We start from the raw sequence: 23,626 nt of genomic DNA, 5'->3' as shown, positions 1-23,626 counted from the left end.
TGTTTCAGGCTCATCTTTTACTTTTTCTATTCTGTCTCAGAATCAGCCATTCTTCTAAGCAATCCTGGATTCTTTTAGTGAAAATGGTATTTGGAAACCAAATTCTGGGTGTTAGATGACTTTACTGCTCTTGGGGTGTTACTGCTCCCAGCCCCCTCTCAGAGGCAAGAGCCAGGGAACACACACATGTTTACATCTATGTTTCTCTGTGTATTGAGGACCGTGAATTCACATTTATATCTCTAATTCCAGCCCATAGGGTTCATTCCAGTTTTTTTCCTTTCCATTTTGTTAACTGTGATGGTGAATTTCATGTGTCAACCTGATTGGGCCACAGGGGCCTCAGACATTTGCTTAAACATGATTCTGGATGTGTCCGTGAGGGTGTTTCTGGCTGAGATAAACATTTGAGTTGGTAGGCTGAGTAAAGCAGATTGCCCTCCCCAGTATGGGTGGGTCTGATCCAATCCGCTGAAGTCCCGAATAGAACATAAAGGCTGAGTAAGAGAGAATTCACTCCCTCTGCTTGACCATCTTCAGGCTAGGACATTGGTCTTCTTCTGCCTTTGGACTCAGACTTGGACTGAAACTTACACCGTTAGCTCTCCTTGTTCTCAGGTCTTTGGACCAGAACTACACGATCGGCTCTCCTGGGACTCCAGCTTGTTGACTACAGATCTCAGGACTTGTCAGCTTCCATAATTATGTGAGCCAATTCTTTATGATCAGTCTTGTTCTCTCTTTATCTCTCTGTCTACATCTACATTTACATCTCCTACTGTTTCTGTTTCTCTGGTGAATCCAGACTAATACAGTAGCCCAGTGGAAAGCCTGGCTTCCATAATTCTCAATATATTTACTTGTTTGATCAGTCATCCTATATGTTAACCATTTCCCCTTACTTCCAGCACCCAACTCCCCCTATATGGAGACTGTCTTCACCTCTCTGAGGCTCTGACAACCTGTGCTGGCTGCCCTTTTGCACACATGGCCTCTTTGCCCAACGTGGGCTCTGAGACCCCTCGAGGGCCCAGGTCACCCTCTTGTGCTGACACCTGGCTCATGTTGCTGTCCCTTCCCCACTGCTTAAATGCCTACCTTGCTCACCTTCACCAGTAGCTTTAGGACTGAATTATTAGGAAGGTTAGGGAAGGGGAGAGACAGGAAGGGGAGGGGAGAGAAATGGTGGTGAAAATAAAGAGGAGGAGGCGCAGGAAGAGGGGTCTGATTTTTCTTTTAAAATCTAGCTCCTTCCTTGCCAGCTACTTATTTGCCATTGCCACCGATGCATCCTGTAGGTGCTTTAAAATCTACATATCTGAAGCTGTTCCTATTTCCTCTCTAGTAAAAACCCTTCTCTACTCTTCTGCTCAGCTGATGGGAGTACAAATGGTTTATTCTTTCTGGAGGACAGTTTGGCGATATGGTTCAAAAGGCTTTAAAAAAATCCTGTATTTTTTTTTGACTTCAAACTGTACTTTTAGGAATTTATACTAAAGAAATAATTAAAGATGTACAGAGAGATTCAGCTTTAAAAATGTTAATTATAGCTAAAATTGGAGTCGTGCAGAATGTTTTGTATCAAGGGAGCCGATAGAGTAAATTGTGATAAATCCGTAAGGTAGGATCCTATGTAAACAGTATAATAATGCTGAATTATGGTTATTGATGGGGAAAGATGTTCACTGTATGTTGTTAGGTGAAAAAGGTATAAAATGGAATGATCCTGATTATAATGAAAATATTAGAAATATATATGTGTAGGTAAAGAAAAAACTTGGAGGGTATATCAAAAGGGAATGTTAACAATCAGATTATGGACTTTTTTTTCAGGTTCTTTTTTTCCCCTTAATGGAGTTTCCAGGTTTTTCTTCATCGAATACTTTTATTTATACAATAATCCAAAAGTTACAGAAAGAAATCAACACACAGACTTGTCCTGACTCTACTAATCTCTGTTAATGATATAGCCATTCTTGAAGTCATCAAACCCTTTGGATCATCATGGATGACTCTGTCTCATCTGTCACAGAGTGCTGTTGATTTTCCTTTCACAGTACTTCTTGAGGTGTCCCTTCCTTTCCTGCTGCCACCTCCCCAGGTCAGACCTCATCACCTTTCGCTGATGGAGTTCCACTCCACCCTGACCCAGGCAGCCAGGTGAGTGGTCTTGGGGTAGTTCTGTGATCACCTTTCTTCCTGCATAGAAATCTCCAGTGGTCCTCTGTGTCCTGAATAAAGGTTGGATGTCTTAGCTCAGCCTTCCATAACCTGGTCCCAGCTTGTGTTTCCTTACACTGATTTCATAATTCAGCTCTGTGCTCCAGCAAACATGTTCTAGCTTCACTTTCTTCAAACATATATTGTATTTCCCAGCTTCTGTGGTTTGCTCAACTGCTGGCCATTCTGGAATTACCTTTTCCTTCTACCCTTATTTCTACTCATTCTCCAGTGCTCCGCTCATGTCATCTCTTCTCTGGTGTCTCTCCCCATGGGTGCCCCTGGATGTAATTTCCCTATCTCCAAACAAGGTAGCATGTTGTGCCATTCCCATTTTATAGCCCGTGTTCAGCACTCTTTGCTTTCTTCAGTTGGGAAAACTGTCTCCCCTAGGGTATAGTTAGTCTACTCCAGAATCTGAGCCTCCTTCCTTGGAATTCCTCAACCTTCCTGTCCATTTCATTCCCTACTTCATGTTGGAGAAAACCAGAAATGGAGATCATAAGACTTGGACTTAACTCCTTGATCTTCTTCCTGGAAACTGTCTGCTTCTCAACTCACTGGACTATAGTTTCCGCCCTTCGACATGCTCTCAAAATTGACCTGGCAAAGATCATCCTGCTGTCCATTTGCTAAATCCGATAAACTCAAGTATGTGAGGGGTACAGGGACTCTGTAGCTGGACAGAGTAGGGTTGGAGCCCCAACTTCCTCTTTCACTGTCTTGCCTTGTGCAAGTCACATATGTTCTTCGAGGACCAGTTTCCTCGTCTAGTAAATGGAGGGGGACAATAGTAGTAAAAATGACACGTGATGCTGTTTAGAGAGTGTTTGGACCCGTGTGTTGGACACTACGAAGTGCTCTGTAAACATTAGCTACTGTTAGGACACCATCAAGTCTAAGCACCTTGCACTGTCTTCTGCCTGCCCTTCGCCCTCCTCCCCTCTTGCAGCCCTGCCCTCCTGCCCATCCCATACGCTTTATGCTTCAATGAGAGCATACTCACTCCGTCCCAGCTCTGAGGTTTTGTGTCTGCTCTTTCTTTAACCAAGAATATCCTTCACCCATTCCTTGTTTACCTGATTGAACTCCTATCCGGCTTTTGAAATCTAATTCACAAGTCATCTCCTAGTGAAACCCTACCCTCCTCTTCTCCGGCAGAGGGAGGATTTCCTTCCTCGCCTGTGCAGTCTGTGTACCTTGCCTGCGTTTCCGTGCTGCGTCACCACACTGCGCTAGATCTTACTGTCGACGCCGTCACCTCCACAGCTATAGCCTCCTTCGCTCGGTCCCCATTCCTCTTTGTGTGTGTGCAGCACATCTTAGACAGTAATACTTGCTGTGTGAAAAACATGGAAGGAGGCAGAGCTCAGAAAGAGCAGAGACCGGACTTGAGATCAGGACCTTTTACTCCTAATGCCATTTCCTTCACTGACATTCCCCCAAAGTCACAAGCACATCGAGTCAGTTTTTCAGGTTGTCATCTAATGTCTGATGGCCCTGGATTGACCCTGAGAGTGAGTGAGATTTACTGTCTACTATTATAAAAGCTTCAGACCCCAGCCCATCTCAGAGGACTTGTGCAAAGAAGGGACTAAAGTATGTCAGAAACCAGCGGGGAGGTGGAAGGTTCTGAGGGTGAAGGCAGGAGCCTCCAAAGCCCCCATCAAAAACAAAATAAAAACTCTTTCTAAAAGCTCAGTAAAAAGAGAAAGACACACAAAAAAACTGATATTAACGTGATCTCCAGGCTGTGTTTATTGAAACAATCTTAGGTCCATAATCAAAACAATGTTTTTATCATTTCCCCTCCAGGCTGGTCACAAGCTACAAACTGGATCGTTTGACACACATCTCTCTTGCACTTGAAACTCAAATTGAAACTCTGCCATTGTAACTGTACAAAGAAAAATAACTTTTCAAAGCCCCACATATATATTTTTCTGATTCATCCTTTTGATATTTTACTTGGATCAAAACCCAAATTCACTTGGTTTTCTCCAAGCACACATTTGGGCTACTTCCATCATTGTTCTTGGAAATGATTTGTCCTTTTGACATACTGTGCGTTCAATATACAACCTGTTCAACGCCATCCCAGGCCGTGCCAGGGACTCCCTCATGGGGTGTCAGGAGCTTCTCTGAAATATTGTCTTCATGTAGGTTGACCAGCTGCTTAGTTGTGCAGTGTTCAGGAAAGGGTGTGTGTGTGTGTGTGTGTGTGTGTGTGTGTGTGTGTGTGTGTGTGTGTCTCAGAGTGAGTGAGTTTGGTGTTTGCTGGGGGAAATGCTGGGTTAGCATGTTTGGAGACTTTCTGTGGCCTGTTGGCTGATATGAATAAATGTCAGAACATGTTTGGGGAAGATATGTGTGTATGTTTTCATTTATCTGAGGGAGGAACCTAAGCAGAGGAGACTGAACGTGGGGAGACATTGTGTCTCCTGGGTGATGTGGGCAGAGGTTGTTTGTTAGGAGAGAATGGAAAGCTCGTCAAAACTGGCAAATTTTGACTGTATGTCTGGGAGGGAGAAGAGTCAGCTTCTTCCAGTGTCGTGGGGTTTTAGCCTGGCAGCTTGTAGGAACGGAGGCAGCCTACCGGGGGCATGGGCAGGAGAATGGAACTAGCTCTGCTTGGGCCTCACGCTCAAGAGGCCAACCTCTCTGTTTTCCCAGACCATCCAGTGGGTGCACTACCACCACCCAATAGAACTCAGCTCCTCTAGGTAACCTAAGCTCTGCTGTACGTCCTCCCGAGGCGTTTCCCTGCTCCGTAACTGGTTTTTGCCCCTTCCATCCCCTTTACTCTTATGCCTGGTCTCCTCTTTCCTTTGTTTTCCTGTCGTATCTCTCTTTGTTATTGATCCTGGCTGTCTTCCGCTCTTGCGGTCTGTGCCACCTTAGTTCACGCCCATCTGACTGTATTTTTGCCCGTATTTTCCCTCTTGCTTCTCACCTCTGCCTGTCTTTAGACGCTGGCTGCTCATCTCCCCTGCCTTTCTTTTCTTCTCCCCCAAGCTCTGCATCTGTGCTATCAAATGGGAACCTGGGAAAATCACTGGGCAGGTAAGGAAGACCGCAATAGAAGACTGAAGGAATATAAACGCCACGATAGGCAGGGACTATTAGAATTCCTTGGAAGAATTCAAATTCTTTTCACTTGGGCTGCTCTGAATACACAGTGGGAGAATCGGAGCCAATCAAGTAATGATGCTGCCTCTGGCTCATTGCAGTTCATTTTTAATAAATGTTACAGCTGGATACAATGACCAGATGAATTTTAAGGTCCTCCCAGTGCTGAGATTCTATGGTTGGTAGAATATTACAGCTGTAATATTTTTAAATTGTGTATTGTCTACAATCACGGGTGCTGTAATTGTCTAGCCTAATTATGGCTAAAGGCCATCCATTTATGTCCTAGCTACAAGGACCAGCCACGTTCTAAGCTCTGCAGAGTCGTTGGACAGGCATTGCTTTCCTCTCCTCTTGTCACTGCTGCAGCCAGAGCCAGGGAACTCTAGCACACCCAGACCTTTCAGAGAGGCCAGAGACGCTGCTTTCCAATTCCTCCCACAATCTGGGGAGGAGGTGAGATAGCAGTGCTTTCATTCCAGTGTTGCTGTGGCTTCAAAACACCATAAAGCAAACCGAGAATGGCCCTGGCAAAGACTTCAGTCCTGGCCTCGGTATCCTCCCTGTCTTGAAGAAGCCCTGTCAGAATCCTCCAACTTCTCTACAAAAGTAGGTGGTGTGGACATGGATGTTAGGGCCCCCTTGAGGAGGAACCTCTAGTTCTGGGAGGACATCCTTCCTATGATCTTCCACCAGAATTCAAGTGGCTACCAGGTAAGGGACCGTATCTTGGCTTGACTGGCACCTGGCCAAGTGTGATGGGGAATTTTATGGGTCACCTTGGCTAGCCCACAGTCCCCAGGTGTTTGGTCAAACACCAGTCCAGATGTTGGTGTGAAGGTATTTTTTTTTAAAATGAGATTAACATTTAAATCAGTTGACTTTGAGTAAAGCAGATTATCCTCCATAATGGAAGTGGGCCTCACGCAATCAGTTGAAGGCTTAAGAGGAAAGAGGCTGAGGTCCCCCGAGGAAGAAGGAATTCTACCTCTAAATGGCCTTTAGACTCGAGATCGTAACATAACTTTTCTCCGGGTTTCCAGACTGCTGTTTTTGGACTTGCCTGTCTCCGCAATCACGTGAGCCAATTCCTTAAAATAAATCTCTCTCTCTCTCTCTCTGTCTCTCGCTCTGTCTCTGTCTGTCTCTCTCGCTCTCTCTCTCCAGTTGACCCTTGAACAACATGGATTTGAACTGTGCAGGTTCACTTATGTGCATATTTTTTTCGATAAATACATACTACAGTACTACGTGCTCTGTAGTTGGTTGCATCCATGGATGTGGAACCACAGCTGTGGAGACTGACTGTAAAGGTATAGGCGGATTTCTGACTGCACAGGGGACTGGTACCCTAACCCCTGTGTTGCTCAAGGGTCAACAGTGTTCATATATACACATCCTATTGGTTCTGTTTCTCTAGAGAATCCTGACTAATACACCAGGCGAGGACTAATCTGGACAGAGCAGAAGGTGCCCTTTATTTCATTGGTTAATGTATCCCCTGCAAGAAGGTCCTTAGAACAACTCCCTGAGTGTCCAGGATTAAATTTGGTCCTGACGAATGACTGTGTTTGTGTCCCCACTTCAGGGTGACCAACCATCTTGGTTTGCCTGGGACGGAGGGGTTTCCCGGGATGTGGACTGTTTAGGGCTAAAACTGGGAAACCTAGGAGTGAATTGGTCAACCTACCCGACTTTCACAGATTGGGCTGCTGATTTTTCTCTAGTCAAGTATCCAGACTTCTGGAGAACATTACAGAGGGCACCTCTGGTGGACTTACCGAGAAACTTAACATCCCCCTGGATCTTGCTTATTGATACAAGAGGTATACAGCGCCTATCACGAACATGTCATTTCAAGGCTCTGGGGTTGCATCCAGGAACCAGTCAGAGCCTTACATAAACATGTGCTCCTAATGTCCCTGAAGCACTTTAATTATGAGTGTGCCTCCTGCCAGCGAGTGCATTTACACCCTGGCTGTAGAACAGTCCTGAGATTCTCAGCACTGGTTGCCACAAGCCACAGCAGGCCCTGCCCAGGTCCAGTTCTGTGGGCATGGTGCTTGGGAAAGCCACAGCTGTGTATCCATGCGGCCAGGACCTGAACCCTGCCTTATGAAATACTGATGCTTTGTGACTTCCAGTTTTCTGGCAGAATCCCCTGTGACTGTCACAAGCCCTCCAAGTGCCCCTGTGCTAAGGCTTTCATACCACAGCCCCTTCTTGTGACTGGCTCCCAAGTGGAATGTCTGTGCCCAAGCCGCCCAACAGAATCTATGTAGGATCAAGGTCCTCCCTCTGCTAAACTCCTTTCCTTTGGGGTATGGTTCCTTGGCCCCCCAATCTGTGAGATTGGATAATGGAAGAAGCTGGGGCGTGAGGATGTTGATGCCCCCTTGCCTGGTCACCCTGTTCCCCTCCTTTGGGGGACTGAGTCACAGCCTCTCGAAGAGACTAAGGTGTGGAGGGCCCCCATGCCTTCAGGTCCTCACAAGCCAAGCACTTCCATGTGGCATGTGCTTCTTGATGGGAAAAGCTATCTGTTGGGGATTATTGTGTTGTTATTTGCCAGACACTAAACTTCGGTGCTCAGAAAAGCCAAAGCCCCACGCACTCTCACCCAGTCATAGCCGCTGGCCAAGAAGCGCTCACTCCCCCAGGCATGGGTATCTGCAGACAGAAACCAAACCTCTCAACGGCCTCTATGGCAGGTAGTGCGTAGACATCTCCCTCTGTGCAACAGATTTGACAGATGAGGAAATGCGCTCCTAGAGATTACCTGGCGTGTCCGATGTCGTGCAGTTTCCTTCCTCGGATGCCTCACAGCTTAACAAATCACACAGACGTGATATGCTCCAATCTTGGGTTCATCCCCTGTGAACTCGACATTAGGATGGATCGTGGGATAGACTGTAAAAAACAGCCACAAACACGCCTCTCCCTGTATGATAGCTCGTGCGCTGTGAGCTTGCTCTTCTCCCATCAGGAAGTGGAAGCTTGCTCTTCCCTCCTGGAACCTGGGCTTGGCCAGCCAGCTTGCTCTGGCTGACGCGACATTAACAAATATGCCGCGAGATGAGGCTTGAAAAGTGCTTGTGCATCGGGACTTGCCTTCCCCGCCCACTGGAAACCTTCTGCTCTGCCTCGTGCTGAGACATGAGGTGAACCACCAGGAGGGCTGTGATGCCGTCTTAGACCCCCAGCTCCCAGCTGACCCTCCCACTGACTGTAGTTGCATGATTCCAGGAGAGACTGCTCAGCTGAAGCCTACTTAATTATGCGTAGATTTGTGAGCTAATAAATAATTCAGATGGCTTGTTATACAGCAGCAGATAACTGATACGGAAGGCAAAGGAGCAGCAAATGCACACACACACACACCCTCACACCCACACCCACGTTCACACAGCAGATAATCCCATGCTGAACTAGTGTTATTTTGCACTGCACCAAGCAGAGGACGCTCCCTGCTACACCTGCAGAGAGAGCCCACCTGGACCGCTGGGCCCGCATTCCCGTCTTCTCTCTCTTCCTACTACTTCCTGTTATATTCTCATTTCAGACTCTGTGTTGGGTGGGGTTGGCGGTGGTGGTGGAACTCTATGCCTGGGACTTTCTCCCCTCTACAGGATAATGAAGCACTAGTTCTCGGGTTCATGCTTCTGCTTTGCAAATTCTAAAACTGCAGATGTTTCCAGAACGCACAGTTGTTCCTCCTTTCCTTCTTTCTGTTGAGCTCAGAGTTCAGTGTCTCCTGCTTTTGCTGTGTGTGTGTGTGTGTGTGTGTGTGTGTGTGTGTGTGTGTGTGTGTTGGGGGGAGAATGGGGATATGGGAGGAAGCGTCCTCTGACCCCTCTATGAGTGGAGGGTGGGGTTGATGAGAAAATGTTGAGAAGTGTCCACTCCAGTGTTGGTTTGTATATGAATCTGAGGATTAATTTCCTTCCAGATACTAATTCTGCCTTCCTCTCATCTAGTTTACCTGAGAAATTACAAGAGAAATTTGTATTTCTCTTTGGAACATAATGTAGGCCTTATTTCTTATGACCTAAAAATCCTGTCTGTTTAAACTTTCCATCCAGTGAAAAACAATACCATTTATATGAGGTATAAATGTCCTTTCCCTCCCCAGACTAAGTTTCTCATCATTATTGTATTCTGTTTAGGCACTCATGGAGTGCATTGTAATTTAAAATAAAAGTATCTCAGATTGTCACTCAGTTTTTCATACTATGTCTTTTAAAAAAAAGAATGTCAGCAAGATTTAGTTCGATATTTTGGTTGAAATCATCCAGCAAACATCTAGAGCAGGAGATGGCAAACTTTCTGTAAGGGTAAGGTAGTAAATATTTCAGGCTTCGCTTTCATGTGGTTTTGGTCAGAGCTACTCAACTCTGCTCTTGTAGCACCGAGGCAACTCTGAGGCAACAGTAAATGAATATGCATGGCTGTGTGCCAGTAAAGCTCTATTTTAAACAGCTGGTGCAGGCTAGATTTGGCTCGGTAGGTCATAGTTTGCTCTAGGACTTGGGCTTTCTGAGCTGTAGGCACACAGTCCTTGGGGTTATACATCAACCTTCCCAAGACGACTTTGCTTATACGCACTGGGACGCTGGTGTTGGACCTTCAGTAGTAGCTAATCTCATCCTTTTATTTTACAGGTGAAGCAATAGGGGCTCAAAAAAGTGAAGCAAGGTCACCCAGAATTAGGAAACAGAACCCATCCTCCCGACTCTTAGCCAAGAGTACACCAGTTGCTAGGTATCCTTCTTTGAAAACTTCCAGCAAGTTTCTAAGAGCCTTTAACAGTAAGAACAGCTAACATCTGTATGTCATTTTATGATTTACTACGGTAGGACACGGTATCCTATCTTGTGCGTGAACAGACTGATCTCATTGACTGAAGTGACTTGCTCATGACTGCAGAGTCAGTAAGTGATAGATCCAGACACAAGCTTGTGCCTGTGGACCCTAAGACTGGTGCTCTTTTTAGCTCCATCAAGCATGATTGCCCCGTAGACTCAGCTCTGCAGAGAATGCTCCACTTGCATCGGTCTGGCAGGGTGCAGAACCACTGAAATAGGGAGAAGGTGGTACCTTCCCGTTTAATTGGGAGCTTTGGTCCTGAATGTGCTCCTGAGTAGAGCGGTGGAGGGGATCCTTCTTTGCTCCTGCCTTTGACGATTTGATCCCGAAGTCTGCGCCTGGCTGGTGTGAGATCTTACAGTGATCCCAGCGCTTGACGTGTAGGATCTCCAGTGTTTCCTGGCACTGCCCCAAGACATGCAAGAATCTGGAATCCACATCAACTTTTGCTGCATAGGTTCTCAGAGATTAGAGAATGCAAGGCACTTGCTGATAGTGGTCATTAAGTACAGAATGATTCAGGCACATAAGCTTAGCCCTAGAAATGCTTTCTGCAGCCTGTCTTTTTTTTCCTGGGGGGAGGAAGTGGTGAGTTTGTGCGTCCTGGAGGCCAGGTATACCTGGGACAGTACAGGGTGCCCAGAGACAAGGCACTACCTGGTATCTGTCAGTCCCTTCTAACCTCTCTGTGACAACCTGCCAGGGCTGTGGTGCCTGGCAGCCTCCTCCCCATCACATTCCTGAACACTGCTGAACCCAGCCCAGCTAAGCCCAGCCTGCCAAGCAACCCGGCACACAGAGCGCGGTGAACTGCCTGGAAGAATGCAGGGGCTGAGGCCAAGGCCTGCTTGGGTTTATTATCATTTATTGTGGTGTATTTATTTAATTATATTTGCAATTTCTTCTTTATTTTCCTTCCTTGCTCTTGGATGGCTTATGACAAGACTTTCTGGCATCACATCTAATTATACTACTTAAAAATTCTCCCTTCACTTTCAATCTACTGGCGAATATTTTTCAACAAACTTGATGGGATTAAAACTAAATTGGCCAGATGGCTTCTTTGCACCTAATTTAGCACAGTCCAATGGTGCCAGATTTCCAGGGCACCATTATCCCCTCACTCACTTCCTTGAGCTGCTCAGCTGTTCTGCCTTTTATATTTATCAAATCTGGAAGTGGATTTAAGGAAATACACAGATGTTCCTGAGCTAAGTGGAGCCCTGAGGCTTTAGGGTTTGGCAGAGAATTGCAGTAACGTGCTGGGAGGGGCCCTACGTGGCATGAAAGGTCATCCTTTCATCGTCCAGTTCTGCTCCCTAGAGCCCAGCTAATAAGGGGGGTAAATGGACTAGAACTGTGAGGCTGGACCTGGGTTTCATTTTCTGTCCCTATATGTTCATTGTCTAAATTGGTTAGAGGGTATGAGAATTTTCTGGTTAACGCTTAGATTTGTCCATCTATCCATTATTTCCTAAGTTCCTCTAACATGCCAGACACTGATCTAGAAGCTAGGATATCATTGTGAGTAAGACCGACAGTTTTGCTCTATCAGAACCTGTGGTTTATTTAGGGGAAAATATTAAATAAAGGTGGTCCAGGTGTTGGTAGAACCCTCCTTTTTTCTTGGAACAGGAATCTTTCATAACCCACAAGGAAATTAGGAGTTTGGGACTTATCCATCTTTCTTCTCCATAGGTGTAGGTTCTTCCTTGAATCTTCAATCTCAAATAGTATTCACTAGATGAACACAGGGGTTCACTGACTCTTTGTTTCTCAGGCTCCAGACCATGAATGAGGATGCAAAGGGATCCAATATTGACCAGAGAAATTTGCTGACCTGCCAGTTCCCTCTTTAACTGTAATGTTAGGTAAAGATATTACTCTAAGGTTAACATAAGCTTTGAACATCAACAAAAGACAGTGATCATGAAGAAGTAGGACGCATATGAGGGGAGTCCTACAATTGCCCCAGCTTACTACCTGGAAAATGTTTTCAGGTCATGATACAGATGAGAGGAACCCAGGCAGGGCACTTTCTTTCCTAAGTTGAGAAAATGGAGCTGGGAGTGCAGGAAAGCCAAGACAGCTAGGATTATCAGGGAAGATCACCAGAGAGGAGAGACCTGCACGGAGAGGGTGTCCCCTTCAAGTGTTCAGCTGAGTACTGATCAGGCCGTGCACATGAGAAAATTATCCAAAGTTGGGGGAAGAATCACCTTGAAAGGATTAGGGAAAAACGATAACTGAACATCACATAGGGTTAGAGTATTGCCTGTTTCCCAAATCCACGGTAGAAAATCTCATAATTTAAGGGGCATCAGGAAGAGTTTTAAGAAGAGTCTTCCTCAACAGTGGGGAAGATTACTCCTACACTAAATGCAGCTCTGGTTTCCACCTAACAAGTTTGAAGCAAGTTCTGAAAGGGTCAAATGTTCTCAAGTAACTTAGCCATATTCTAAAATCCAAATTTGGAATATTTATAAAGATACAAAAATATCTAGCACATGACAAGGTAAAATCACAATGTCTGGCATCCATTAGAAAATTACTAGATGCGCAAAGAAACAGGAAAATGAAACCCATAATGAGAAAAAAAAATCAATCAACCAAAACTGACACAGAAGTGACACAGATGATAGAATTAATAGGAAAGGACATCAGAACAGTAATTGTGACTGTATTCTGCATACTCAAAAAGGTGGAGAAAGGATAGAACACATTAAGTAGACACAGAAAAAATATTAAAAAAGACACAAAAACTTCTAGAAGTGAAGGTTGCAGTGTCTGAGATTTAAAAATACACTAGGTGGGATCAATGACAGATTAAATATCGCGGAAGAAAGATTAGAAACTTAAGGACATAATAATAGAGACTATATAAAATAAAACACAGAAAAATGCTGAAGAAAAAAAAATAGACCATTAATGAGCTGTGGGGTGACTCAAATGGCCAAATAGCTGCATAATGGAGTCCCTCAAAAAGAGGGTGCATGGTAAAAAAATTGAATAAATAATGGCAAAATTTTGTTCAAATTTATGGAAATAATAAATCCACAGAGTCAAGAAGTTAAAGTATAATATGAAGAAAACTACATGAAAACACGTAATCAGTTTGCTTAAAACCAGTTATAAAAAGAACACTTTAAAGCAACCAGAGGAAAAAGACACATTGTATATAATGTGGAACAAATGGAAAACAAATAAATTTAAATTCAATCATATAAATGTCAATGGTCTAAATACTTTAATTAAAGGCAGAAAATATCAGCTTGAGACATAAGACATACCTTTATGCTTCTTAGAAGAAAGCCAATTTAAGTGTAAGAACACAAACATATTGCAAGTGAGAGATGGAAAAAGATATTCCATGATAATACTAATGACAAGACAGCTGGATTGCTACATTATGATCAGATTAACAAGGATTTCAGAGTAAAGAATATTACTGGGATACATTGGGTCATTTCATAATAATAAAAAGGTCAGTTCAAGAGGACATTATAAATCTAAATGTTGACACACCTAATAACAGCTTCAAAATACATGAAGTAAACACTGATAGGTAGGACTGCGAGATGAAATACACAAATCTAACATTATAGTCAGAAATTTCAACATCCTTCTGTCAATAATTGACAGAACAAGTAGGCAGAATGACTAATTATAAAGAAGACTTGGAAAACACTATCAACCTACTTGACCTTAAAATGTGCATTTATAGAACACTTAATCTAACAAAGCAGAATACATTTCTCTTCAAATGCACATAGAATATTGACCAAGATATGCCATATTCTGGGCCATAAAACAGTCTCAATATATTTTAAAGGATTCAATTCATGCCAAGTAGTTCTCTGAGTATAATTGAATTAAATTGGAAATCAGTAACAGAAAAATTTCTGGAAAATTCCTAAATATTTGGAAACAAAATAACATACATCTAAGTAAGCAATGGGTCAAAGTGGAAATTAAAATGAAAATGAAAAATTAATTTAGGGCTTCCCTGGTGGCGCAGTGGTTGGGAGTCCTCCTTCCGATGCAGGGGACACGGGTTTGTGCCCTGGTCCGGGAGGATCCCACATGCCGCGGAGTGGCTGGGCCCGTGAGCCATGGCCGCTGAGCCTGCGCGTCCAGAGCCTGTGGTCTGCAACGGGAGAGGCCACAACAGTGAGAGGCCCACGTACTGCAAAAAAAAAAAAAAAAAAAAAAAAATTAAACTGAATAAAAATAAAAACACAAAACATCAAAACTTGTGGATGCAGCTAAGGCAGTACATTGAGGGGTGTTTATAGCAATAAACACCTATATTGGTAAAGAAGAAAGGTTTTGAATCACTGATGTCAGCTTTCACCCTGAGAAATTAGAAAAAGAAGAGCAAATTAAACCCAGAAGGAAAGGAATAATAAAGATCAGAGTTGAAATGAATGAAATAAAAAACAGAAAACTATAGAACAAAAAACACCCCCCAAAATTGTTTCTTTGAAATGATCAATAAAATTGATGAAACTCTAGCCAGACTTACTAGTAAATAAAAAAAGAAGAATATGCAAATTACCAGTATCAGGAATGAGAGAGCTGATAGCACACTGGGTCCTACAGATGTTAGAAGAATAGGGCAATAGTATGAACAGCTTTATGTCAACAAATTAGACAACTCAGATGAAATGGACAAATACCTTGAAAAATATAAATTACCAAAACTCATTCAAGAAGAATGACTTGAATAGCCCTATATCTCTTTTAAAATTGAATTTGTAATTAAAAACCTTCCACAAAGTACACTACAGGTCCTAAAGTCTTCTTGGGTGACTTCTACCAAACATTTAAAGAAAAATACCAATTATAGACAAACTACTTTAGAAAACTGAAGAGGAGGGAGCACTTCATAGCTACTATTATGAGGTCAGTATTAGTCTGATATCAAAACTAGGTAAAAACATTACAAGACAAAATTATGGACAAACATACATCATGAACTTAGAGGCAAAAATGCTTAATAAAATGTTAGCAAATTCAATCTAACAATAAAGTAAAAAGAAGAATGCCCCAAGACCAAGTTGATTTTATCCTAGGAATGAGAAAGTTTGATTTAACATTAGAAAATCCATGTTATTAATCCATTAAAAAAAGGAAAAATATATGAGTTTTTCCATAGATGCAGAAAAACATTTGACAAAATTTAATATACATTCATGATAAAAACTCTCAGCAAAGTGGGATTAGAAGAGAACTTTCTCAATCTGATAAAGGCAATCTACAAAAGTCTCTTCGATTAACATTATTCTTAATGTTGAAGGACTCAGTGTTTTCCCTCAAGATCAGGAACAAGATAAGGATGTCCATTTCAATCACTTCTGTTCAGCATTATACTATAGGTTCTAGCCAGTACAATTAGGCAAGAAAAAAATGAAAGTCACCCAGATTGGAAAGGAAGAAGTAAATTGTCTTTATTTATAGAAGACATGCTTGTCTATGTAGAAAATCCCAGGCAATCTACAAAAAAGCTACTAGAACTAATAAGGGAACTTTGTAAGGTTGCAGGGTATAAGATCAGTGTTTAAAAATCAATTATATTTCTATATGCTAGCAACAATCAAAATTAAAATGAAAATACCATTTACAATTGAATCACAAAATAGAAATGCCTAGGGATAAATTGAACAAAAGATGTGCAAGATGTTTACACTGAAATTACAAAGCAAAGCTGAGACAGAATTAAAGAGGAATTAAATGAAAGCTATATTTTGTTTATGGATTGGAAGGCCAAGCATTGTGAAAGTGTCAGTTCTTCCCAAATTGATCTATGGATTCAATGCAATCCCAATCAAAATCCCAGAAGGCTTTTTGTGTAGAAAGTTTCAAACTGATTTACAAATTCACTTGGAAAAGCTTTTAAGTTTAATTAGGTCCCATCTGAAAAAAAAATTTCACTTGGACATATAAAGGACCTAGAATAGTAAAAATAAATCTTAAAAAGAACAAATTTGAATTAATCCTTGAACACACTTTGAGACTTATTATAAAGTTAACAATATGGCTTTGAACTCAAGGGATGCAAATAGATTATGGAATGTAATAGAGTCCAGAGATAGATCCATACATGTATGACATATACAGTCAATAGATTTTAAATTTTATTTATTAACAGACTTTATTTTTAGAGAAGTTTTAAGTTCACAGAAAAATTAAGCAGAAACTACAGAGAATTCTTATATATCCTCATACTACCTTCCCACCCCCAGTTTCCCCTATTATTAACATTTTGCATCAGTGTAGTTAATATGTTATAATTGATTATAGCAATATTGATTAAAATTATACTGATACATTGTTATCAACCAAAGTCCATAGTTTACATTAGGGTTTACTCTTTGTGTTGCACGTTCTATGCGTTTTGACAAATGCAAAATGTCATATATCCACAATTACAGTATCATACAGAGAAGTTTAACTGCTCTAAACATCCCTCATGCTCCACCTATTCATCCCTCCCCACAGATCTTTTTATTGTCTCCATAGTTTTATCTTTTCCAGAATGCCATGTAATTTGAATCACACAAGTATATAGCCTTGTCAGATTGGCTTCTTTCATTACAAATTTGCATTTAAGTTCCTCCATGTCTTTTCCCGGCTTGATAGCTCATTTCTTTTTAGTGCTGCCTAACATTGCATTGTACGATGTGCCACGGTTTGTTTATCCATTCACTTACTGAAGGACACCTGGGTTGCTTACAGTTTTTGGAAATTATGGATAAAGCTGCTACAAACATTTGTGTGCAGATTTTTGTGTCAATCTGTTTCCAGCTCCTTTGGGCAAGTACCAAGGCGTGTGGCTGCTGGATTGCATGGTCAGAGTGTGTTTAGCTTTGTAAGAAATTGCCAAACCATCTTCCAAAGTGACTCTACCATTATTGGCATCCCCACCAGCAATGAATGAGAGTTCCTGTTTCTCCAGATCCCTTGCCAGCATTTGGTGTTGTCAGTGTTTTGGATTTTTGCTGTTTTAATAGGTGGTGGTGGTATTTCATTGCTATTTTAATTTGCATTTCTCTAATGACATAGGATGCGGAATACCTTTTCATATGCTTGCTTGCCATCTGTATATCTTCTTTGCTGCAGTGTCTGTTCAGGTTTTTTGCTCATTTTTAATTTGGCTTATTCTCTTATTGTTGAGCTTTGAAAGTTGAGTTTTAAGAGTTCTTTGTATGTTTTGAATACTAGTCAATTAGCAGTTATGTGGTTTGCAAGCCGTTTCTCCCAGTCCATCTTGTCTTTTCATTTTCTTCACAGAGTCTTTTGCAGAGCGAAGTTTTAAATTTTAATGAAGTCCACAGTTCTTTTAGCTGCAGTCCCTTTATTAGGCAGGAGCCCTAATGAGACGGTGGTAATGTGTGGGTGAAGGGGGGAGGGGAAGCATTCTATGATCACCTGACTATGTCTCAGTCATAATCATGTGACCGTGAGCCTGTACCTCTGGGCAGTGACCTTCATGACTGCTTCTCAGCTTCTCTCTGTGCCCTCTCAGGCAAGACTGGAAAGCTAGAGGAGGCTGGAGTTTGTTTTCCCGTCACCACGTTGACAGCCAGAGGGGCTGGTGTTGGGCATACTGCTTCTCCCAGCTCAGTCAGGCTCTGGTGGAATAGTCTCCCTTGAAGGCAGACCTTTGTTAAGGAGAGAGAGAGAACTCTGGGCATGTTACAAAATGATTACCGCTCTCCAGTTGGAAGTGTGAGGAGATTTTTCTCTGATCTTTGCCCTGAGAACTTCATGGCGTTCCTGGAGGGTAAACTGATGAAGGTGTGGGGGGCTTGCCTAAGACTGGGCTCCCAGGAGCTTTTAATCGCTCAAGCTAGACCACAGCTCCGTCTGCAGAAATTAGTTAATTATCCCTTAAGTGTTCCTACTGGGCTCCAGCTAGGGTGTTTGCTCCTGTAAGTTCTTTTTCTCTGTATCCACCTGTCACTGTGATTTGCCCTTTGACCTCAATTCTCTGACAGATCTAAGAGGAGTGGTTGGTTTTTAGTTTGTTAGCATTTTTTCTTGTTGTGAGGATGGGGATGATGACTTCCAAGCCCCTAACATGTGTGACAACTTGGAAGTTGTCCCTCGATTTTTGACAAAGGTACAAAGGCAGTATTGACAAATAGTAATGGAACAATGGGATATCCATATTTAAAAGAAGAACTCTGATCCATTCTCTGCACTATATGCAAAAATTAACTCAGAATGCATCATAGAACTTGAACGTAAAACTTAAAACTATGAAATATCTAGGAAAAAACTAAGGAGAAAAATCTTCTTAAACTTGGGACAGGCAAAGATTTCTTAGATACAACATCAAAAGCATGATCCATGAAAGAAAAATTGTTAAAATAGACTTCACCAAAACTAAGTATTTCTGATCTAAAGACACCGCTAAGACAGGCAAGCCACAAGGAAAAAGTATTAGCAAAGCACATATCTATTAAAGGACTAGTACTCAGAATATATAAAATCTCTTTATTAAGAAAATAAACAACCTAATTAAAAAATAGGCAAAAGATTTGAACATGTGCTTCACCAAAGAAGATATATAGCTGGCAGAAAAGCATGTGAAAAGATGTTCAGCGTTGTTTGTTATTAGCGAAATGAAAACACAAATTAAAACTGCAATAAAATAGAACTACAGCCCTATTAGAATGTCTGAAATTTAAGAGCTTGACCATACCAAGTGCAGGCGAGGATATGGAGGGCCTGTATCTTACATACACTGTTGGTGGGAATGTAAAACATGCATTCCCTATGGAATGTTTGACAGTTTCTTTAAAAGGTGACACAAGTACCATAGGACTCAGCCATTATCATCCTAGTATTCATTTAAGAGAATTAAAAGCAAAGGCTTTTTACTGAATGTTCGTAGCAACTTTGTTTGTAGTAGCCTAAAACTGGGAACAACTCAAATGTCCATTAACAGGTGAGTGGATAAGTTGTGATATATTTGTACAATGGACTGCAGTCATCAATAAGGAGGTAAAGTATTGATACACCTGCAACAGCATGTCAGAATCCCAAAATAGTTATCCTGAGTGGAAGAAGCCAGACAGAAGAGTATATAGTGTAGGTTTCCATTTATATAAAAGTCTAGAATATATAAACTAATTTATAGTGACAGAAGGCAGATCAGTGGTTGTCTGGGGATGGAATGTCAGGGTGGGGCTGAGGAAACTTTTGGAGTGATTATATATCCATTTATATATCCATAGACTATATAAGCATATGTCCATATAATATATATTACATATATTTATACACATACACACACATATATATGTGTGTGTATATATATATATCATTAGCTTGATTATGGTTTGGTTTCATGGGTGTATATATATGTAGAAATTATCAAATTTTTACATTTTAAATCATGCAGTTTATTATGTGTCGATTACCCAAATAAAGCTTTCAAAAAAAAAAACCAAAAGTAACTAAATGTTGGTGGGAAACTCTTCCCAGATTAGGGAACAGTATTGTGAAGTCCCTGATACAGGAAACAGCTGTGAACAAAGAGGACCACTGACTCTTCTAGTGAAAGGGACCGGTGAGGTCATTTCATCCATTCCCCTGTCCCCATGAAGATAACAAGGGAAAGCTTTCCAAAGACAGGATTCTGTACTACTTTTAAGATATTTTGTTTTTAAAATTACTGAATTTTGATCATGTTTGTATCGGGCCACGTGGTATTCAACAGTATAGCAAAATCCTTCTCCCACAGAGCTCACTTTGCATGGGAGACAGACAAGATGATGGAGTTTATAAACAGTATGTGATACAGAATGGCACAGACGGGTGCTGTGAAGCAGAGACGGGGGGCTAGTTTGTGAAAGGCCTCCCAGGAAAACAGCAAATGCTGTGCAAATTTGTATCCCATCCCCGGAGGGAGATTGCAGAGCCTCTGGTCATTAGCATTCTGATTGGGAGAAATTCCCCTGTCTAACAAGAATCCCTTCAATATAATTAACATTATTTCTTGTTTTCTCCTAAAAGAGACAGAACTAGCGTATCAGTAGGTTATGAAATATCACCTTGCCTACGTTGGAGGCATGAAAAATTCATTTGTACATTTAAACTTTTATATAGTCTCTGCCCTCAAGTTGCGATAACTGTAGATTCACATGCAGTTTTAAAGAGCAATACAGAGAGATCCCGGGTACTCTTTGCCCGGTTTCCCCAATGGTAACATTTTGCAAGGCTAAGGTACAATATCACCATCAGTATATTGATGTTGGTAAAATCCACCAATCTTATTTAGATTTCCCCAGTTTTACATGTACTCGTTTGTGTGTGTGTATTTAGTTCTCTGCAATTTTATCACATATGTCGGTTCTTGTGTCCACTCTCACAGTCCTGATAAAAAACAGCTCCTCATCACAAGGATTCTTTGTTTCCCCCTTTAGAGGGAAACACCACTTTCACTGCCCAGCCCCTACTGTCTCTAACCTATAGTAATCACTAATCTCTTCTCCATCTCTGTAATTTTGTCACTTCAGGAAGGTTATATAAATGGAATCATACCATACATAATTTAGGGGGATTGCCTTGTCTTTACTCAACATAATTCTCTTGAGATTCATCCACACTTTATTGTATAAAAATAGCTCATTCCTTTTTCTTGCTGAGTAGTATTCCTCAGTATGCATGTACCATCATTTGTTTAACCTTTCACCCGCTGAAGGACTTCTGGGCTGTTTCCAGTTGTGGGCTATTACAAGTAAAGCGGCCATGATCATTCATGTGCAGGTTTTTGTGTTTATATACGTTTTCATTTTTATGGGATAAATGCCCAAAGGTACAATTGTTGGGTTGTATGGTATTGCATGTTTAGTTATATAAGGAACTGCCAAACTGTTTTCCTGCATGGCTGCCACATTTTTTGTTTCCACCAGCAATGAATGGAGAGGTAATTCTGTTTCTCTTCCTCTTCACAAGGATTTGATATTGTCACTGTTTTTGTTTTGGCCATTCTGATAGGTATCTGGTGATATCTCATTGTGGCTTTAATTTATATTAGTGTGTGACTGTGAACAAGATTTAACTACAGAAAGGAAAAAAAGAGAGGAGTAACAGGTGTTCACTAAGAAATCTTTTGGTCACTCTGTTCACCCAAGTTGAGGAAGGACCTCACGAAGTCCTCCAGGGATAGAATGAAAGAATGTTCTGTGGGGTGCAGAATAAAGAATGCTGCCTGCCAGGTAGGGTTTAACAATACACTCGCATGGGCTTCCTTGGTGGCGCAGTGGTTGAGAGTCCGCCTGCCGATGCAGGGGACGCGGGTTCGTGCCCCGGTCTGGGAGGATCCCACGTGCCGCGGAGCGGCTGGGCCCGTGAGCCGTGGCCGCTGAGCCTGCGCGTCCGGAGCCCGCGCTCCGCGACGGGAGAGGCCACAACAGTGAGAAAGATCCCACATGCCGCGGAGCGGCTGGGCCCGTGAGCCATGGCCGCTGAGCCTGCGCGTCCGGAGCCCGCGCTCCGCAACGGGAGAGGTCACAACAATGAGAGGCCCGCATACCGAAAAAAAAAAAAAAACAAACCCCAAAAACACAAAAAACAATACACTTGCAATGTATACAGGGAGCTTAAGCAGTAAAAACCTGCTTTTAAAGATCTTGAAAATGTATGCACATCAGCATGTTTATGCATCATAATCATTTTCTAAAATAGAGAGGACTTGAATCTTCCAACTTGCAATCTCAGTTCAAAGATAAGCTTTGGACAGCATTGTCCAAAGTGTATTCTCCAGAACTCTTGTTCTCAGAGATGCTTATAGATGTTTTGGGAAATAGGTGAAAGCCAGTAAAACTGGCTTTGTGAGAAGTTAGAATATGAATAATCATGTGAAACTCTTGTAGGAGCATCTACTATGCAAACGAATAGGTATATTCAAGCCATGAAATCCCTCTCTTCTGAGGAATACACTTTGGTGATGCTTTATGCTCTGCAAATATAATATACAACCGAGACTGGAAATCAGTCGGCTGTCAGGGAACAGTTAAGCAGGGTTCTCTGCTCAGGATAATAATGGTAAAAATGCATACCTTTGTATATTATTTCTTAACTTTATTAAACAGCTCCAAGAGCAGGGGTCTGGGCTGTGGTGTGCCAGCAGCCAGGGTCAGGCCCGGGAACCCCTCCCTCTGATGTGAGAGGGGGTGTCTTGGGGAGAAGCCAAGTGAGAAAGCATGGAGGGCTGCCCAGGAGAAGGCTCCGGGCAGAGAGGAAGAAACTGGGTGTGCACCAGCGGGAGGAAGCTACATTTTTCAATAACATTTTTCACAGATGCTGTCACCTTTCTACTGTTCGACTTCAAAATTGCAACTGTTCTCCATCAGTAAGAACAAAGGTGGGAGGAAGAGCCTGGGGGAAATCCCTTGGCCAGTGAGTGCGGGGGGGTTACATCTCTCTATAGGGTTGAGAGCCAGGAGCCTAGGTAGGGACAGAGCCATTAAAGTTGGCCATGTATGAACACGTCCCCTGCTCACCTTGGACCCATTTAAGAGACTGTGTGTGCTCCTGGGTTGACTCAGACCGCAGCCCCTGATTGTCTCATTTCTCAAGTGGGAAGCAGTCTCAGGACCATTTCTTTGGCTTCTACCCTCTCAGGAGACCGGGCGCTATGGAGTGACTGGAAATGCAGGCATATGACATTTCTTTCACTACGGACTCTTAACACCCCATCCTGTGACGGACGTCTGGGCTGTCGGATAGCTGTGCTGGGGCCCGGGAACTCTACCTCGTGGCTTCTGAGCAGGCAGGCTTGGTCCAGGAGGCGCGCTGCTGCTCTGCTGCTGGTGAGTCCTTCTCAAAACAGAATGTTTTCTCTGGTATCGCGTGGTGGTTTCAGAATGGGGGCTGGGAGATAGTTGAGGTGTTACACAGACCACATGGCTTTCTTTGTGTTCAGAATGAGTTGGGCATCTTTAGAAGGCTGTTCTCTACTTGCCGTCTTTCTAGAGACAAAGTTGTAGGTGCCTCTGAGCAGATACGTCCTAAAGATTCATCCTGCACAGAACTGGTTCCAGAGCTAAGGGACCACAGGAAGAGGAGGTGGTAAAGAAGGAGGACGATACTGAGAACTGAATAAGCTTGGAGGAGGCCCACTTCTCTCCCACTTTCTTCATTACAGAGAGCACTGGGGCTTCTGCGGGGAGGAGCGGTGGACGATGGTTACCATGGGGATGTGAGGTCACAGCCATCTGTGGACCAAGGGGAAGCATAGGTGGTGGGAGCCTCTCCCAGCCCTTCCCTTACAGCTTGAAGCACACTGTTGCCCCCATACTGGGATTCCAATGCCTAGTTTATTTTCTGGAGCCCCCTGGGACTGGGTGGGGAGTCAGGACTGCTGACCCAGGCCTTGGTCTGTGGCTTCTGTAAG

General features: G+C 42.6%; 1 long non-coding RNA gene across 15 annotated transcripts in view; it reads left to right on the top strand.

Moving 5' to 3' along the window:
• LOC114488004 (uncharacterized) overlaps positions 1–23,626 on the top strand; it is a 255,079-nt gene that overhangs the window by 33,112 nt on the left and 198,341 nt on the right. For 12 of the 15 annotated variants that reach the window (XR_008619640.1, XR_008619639.1, XR_003683664.2 and 9 more), the window contains one exon: positions 22,855–23,042. The exons of 2 other annotated variants lie outside the window; for them this stretch is intronic. This is a non-coding gene — a long non-coding RNA (uncharacterized lncRNA). Of the gene's footprint in view, positions 1–6,392; positions 6,429–22,854; positions 23,043–23,626 lie in introns of all 15 variants that reach the window. One more of the 15 variants, XR_008619643.1, reaches the window with a different exon arrangement.

This window comes from Physeter macrocephalus, chromosome 16 (assembly GCF_002837175.3).
Source record: "Physeter macrocephalus isolate SW-GA chromosome 16, ASM283717v5, whole genome shotgun sequence".
In the NCBI taxonomy this organism is placed as follows: domain Eukaryota; kingdom Metazoa; phylum Chordata; class Mammalia; order Artiodactyla; family Physeteridae; genus Physeter; species Physeter macrocephalus.
Note: the sequence above shows the minus strand (reverse complement) of the source record. Positions and strands in the feature narration are given on the sequence as shown.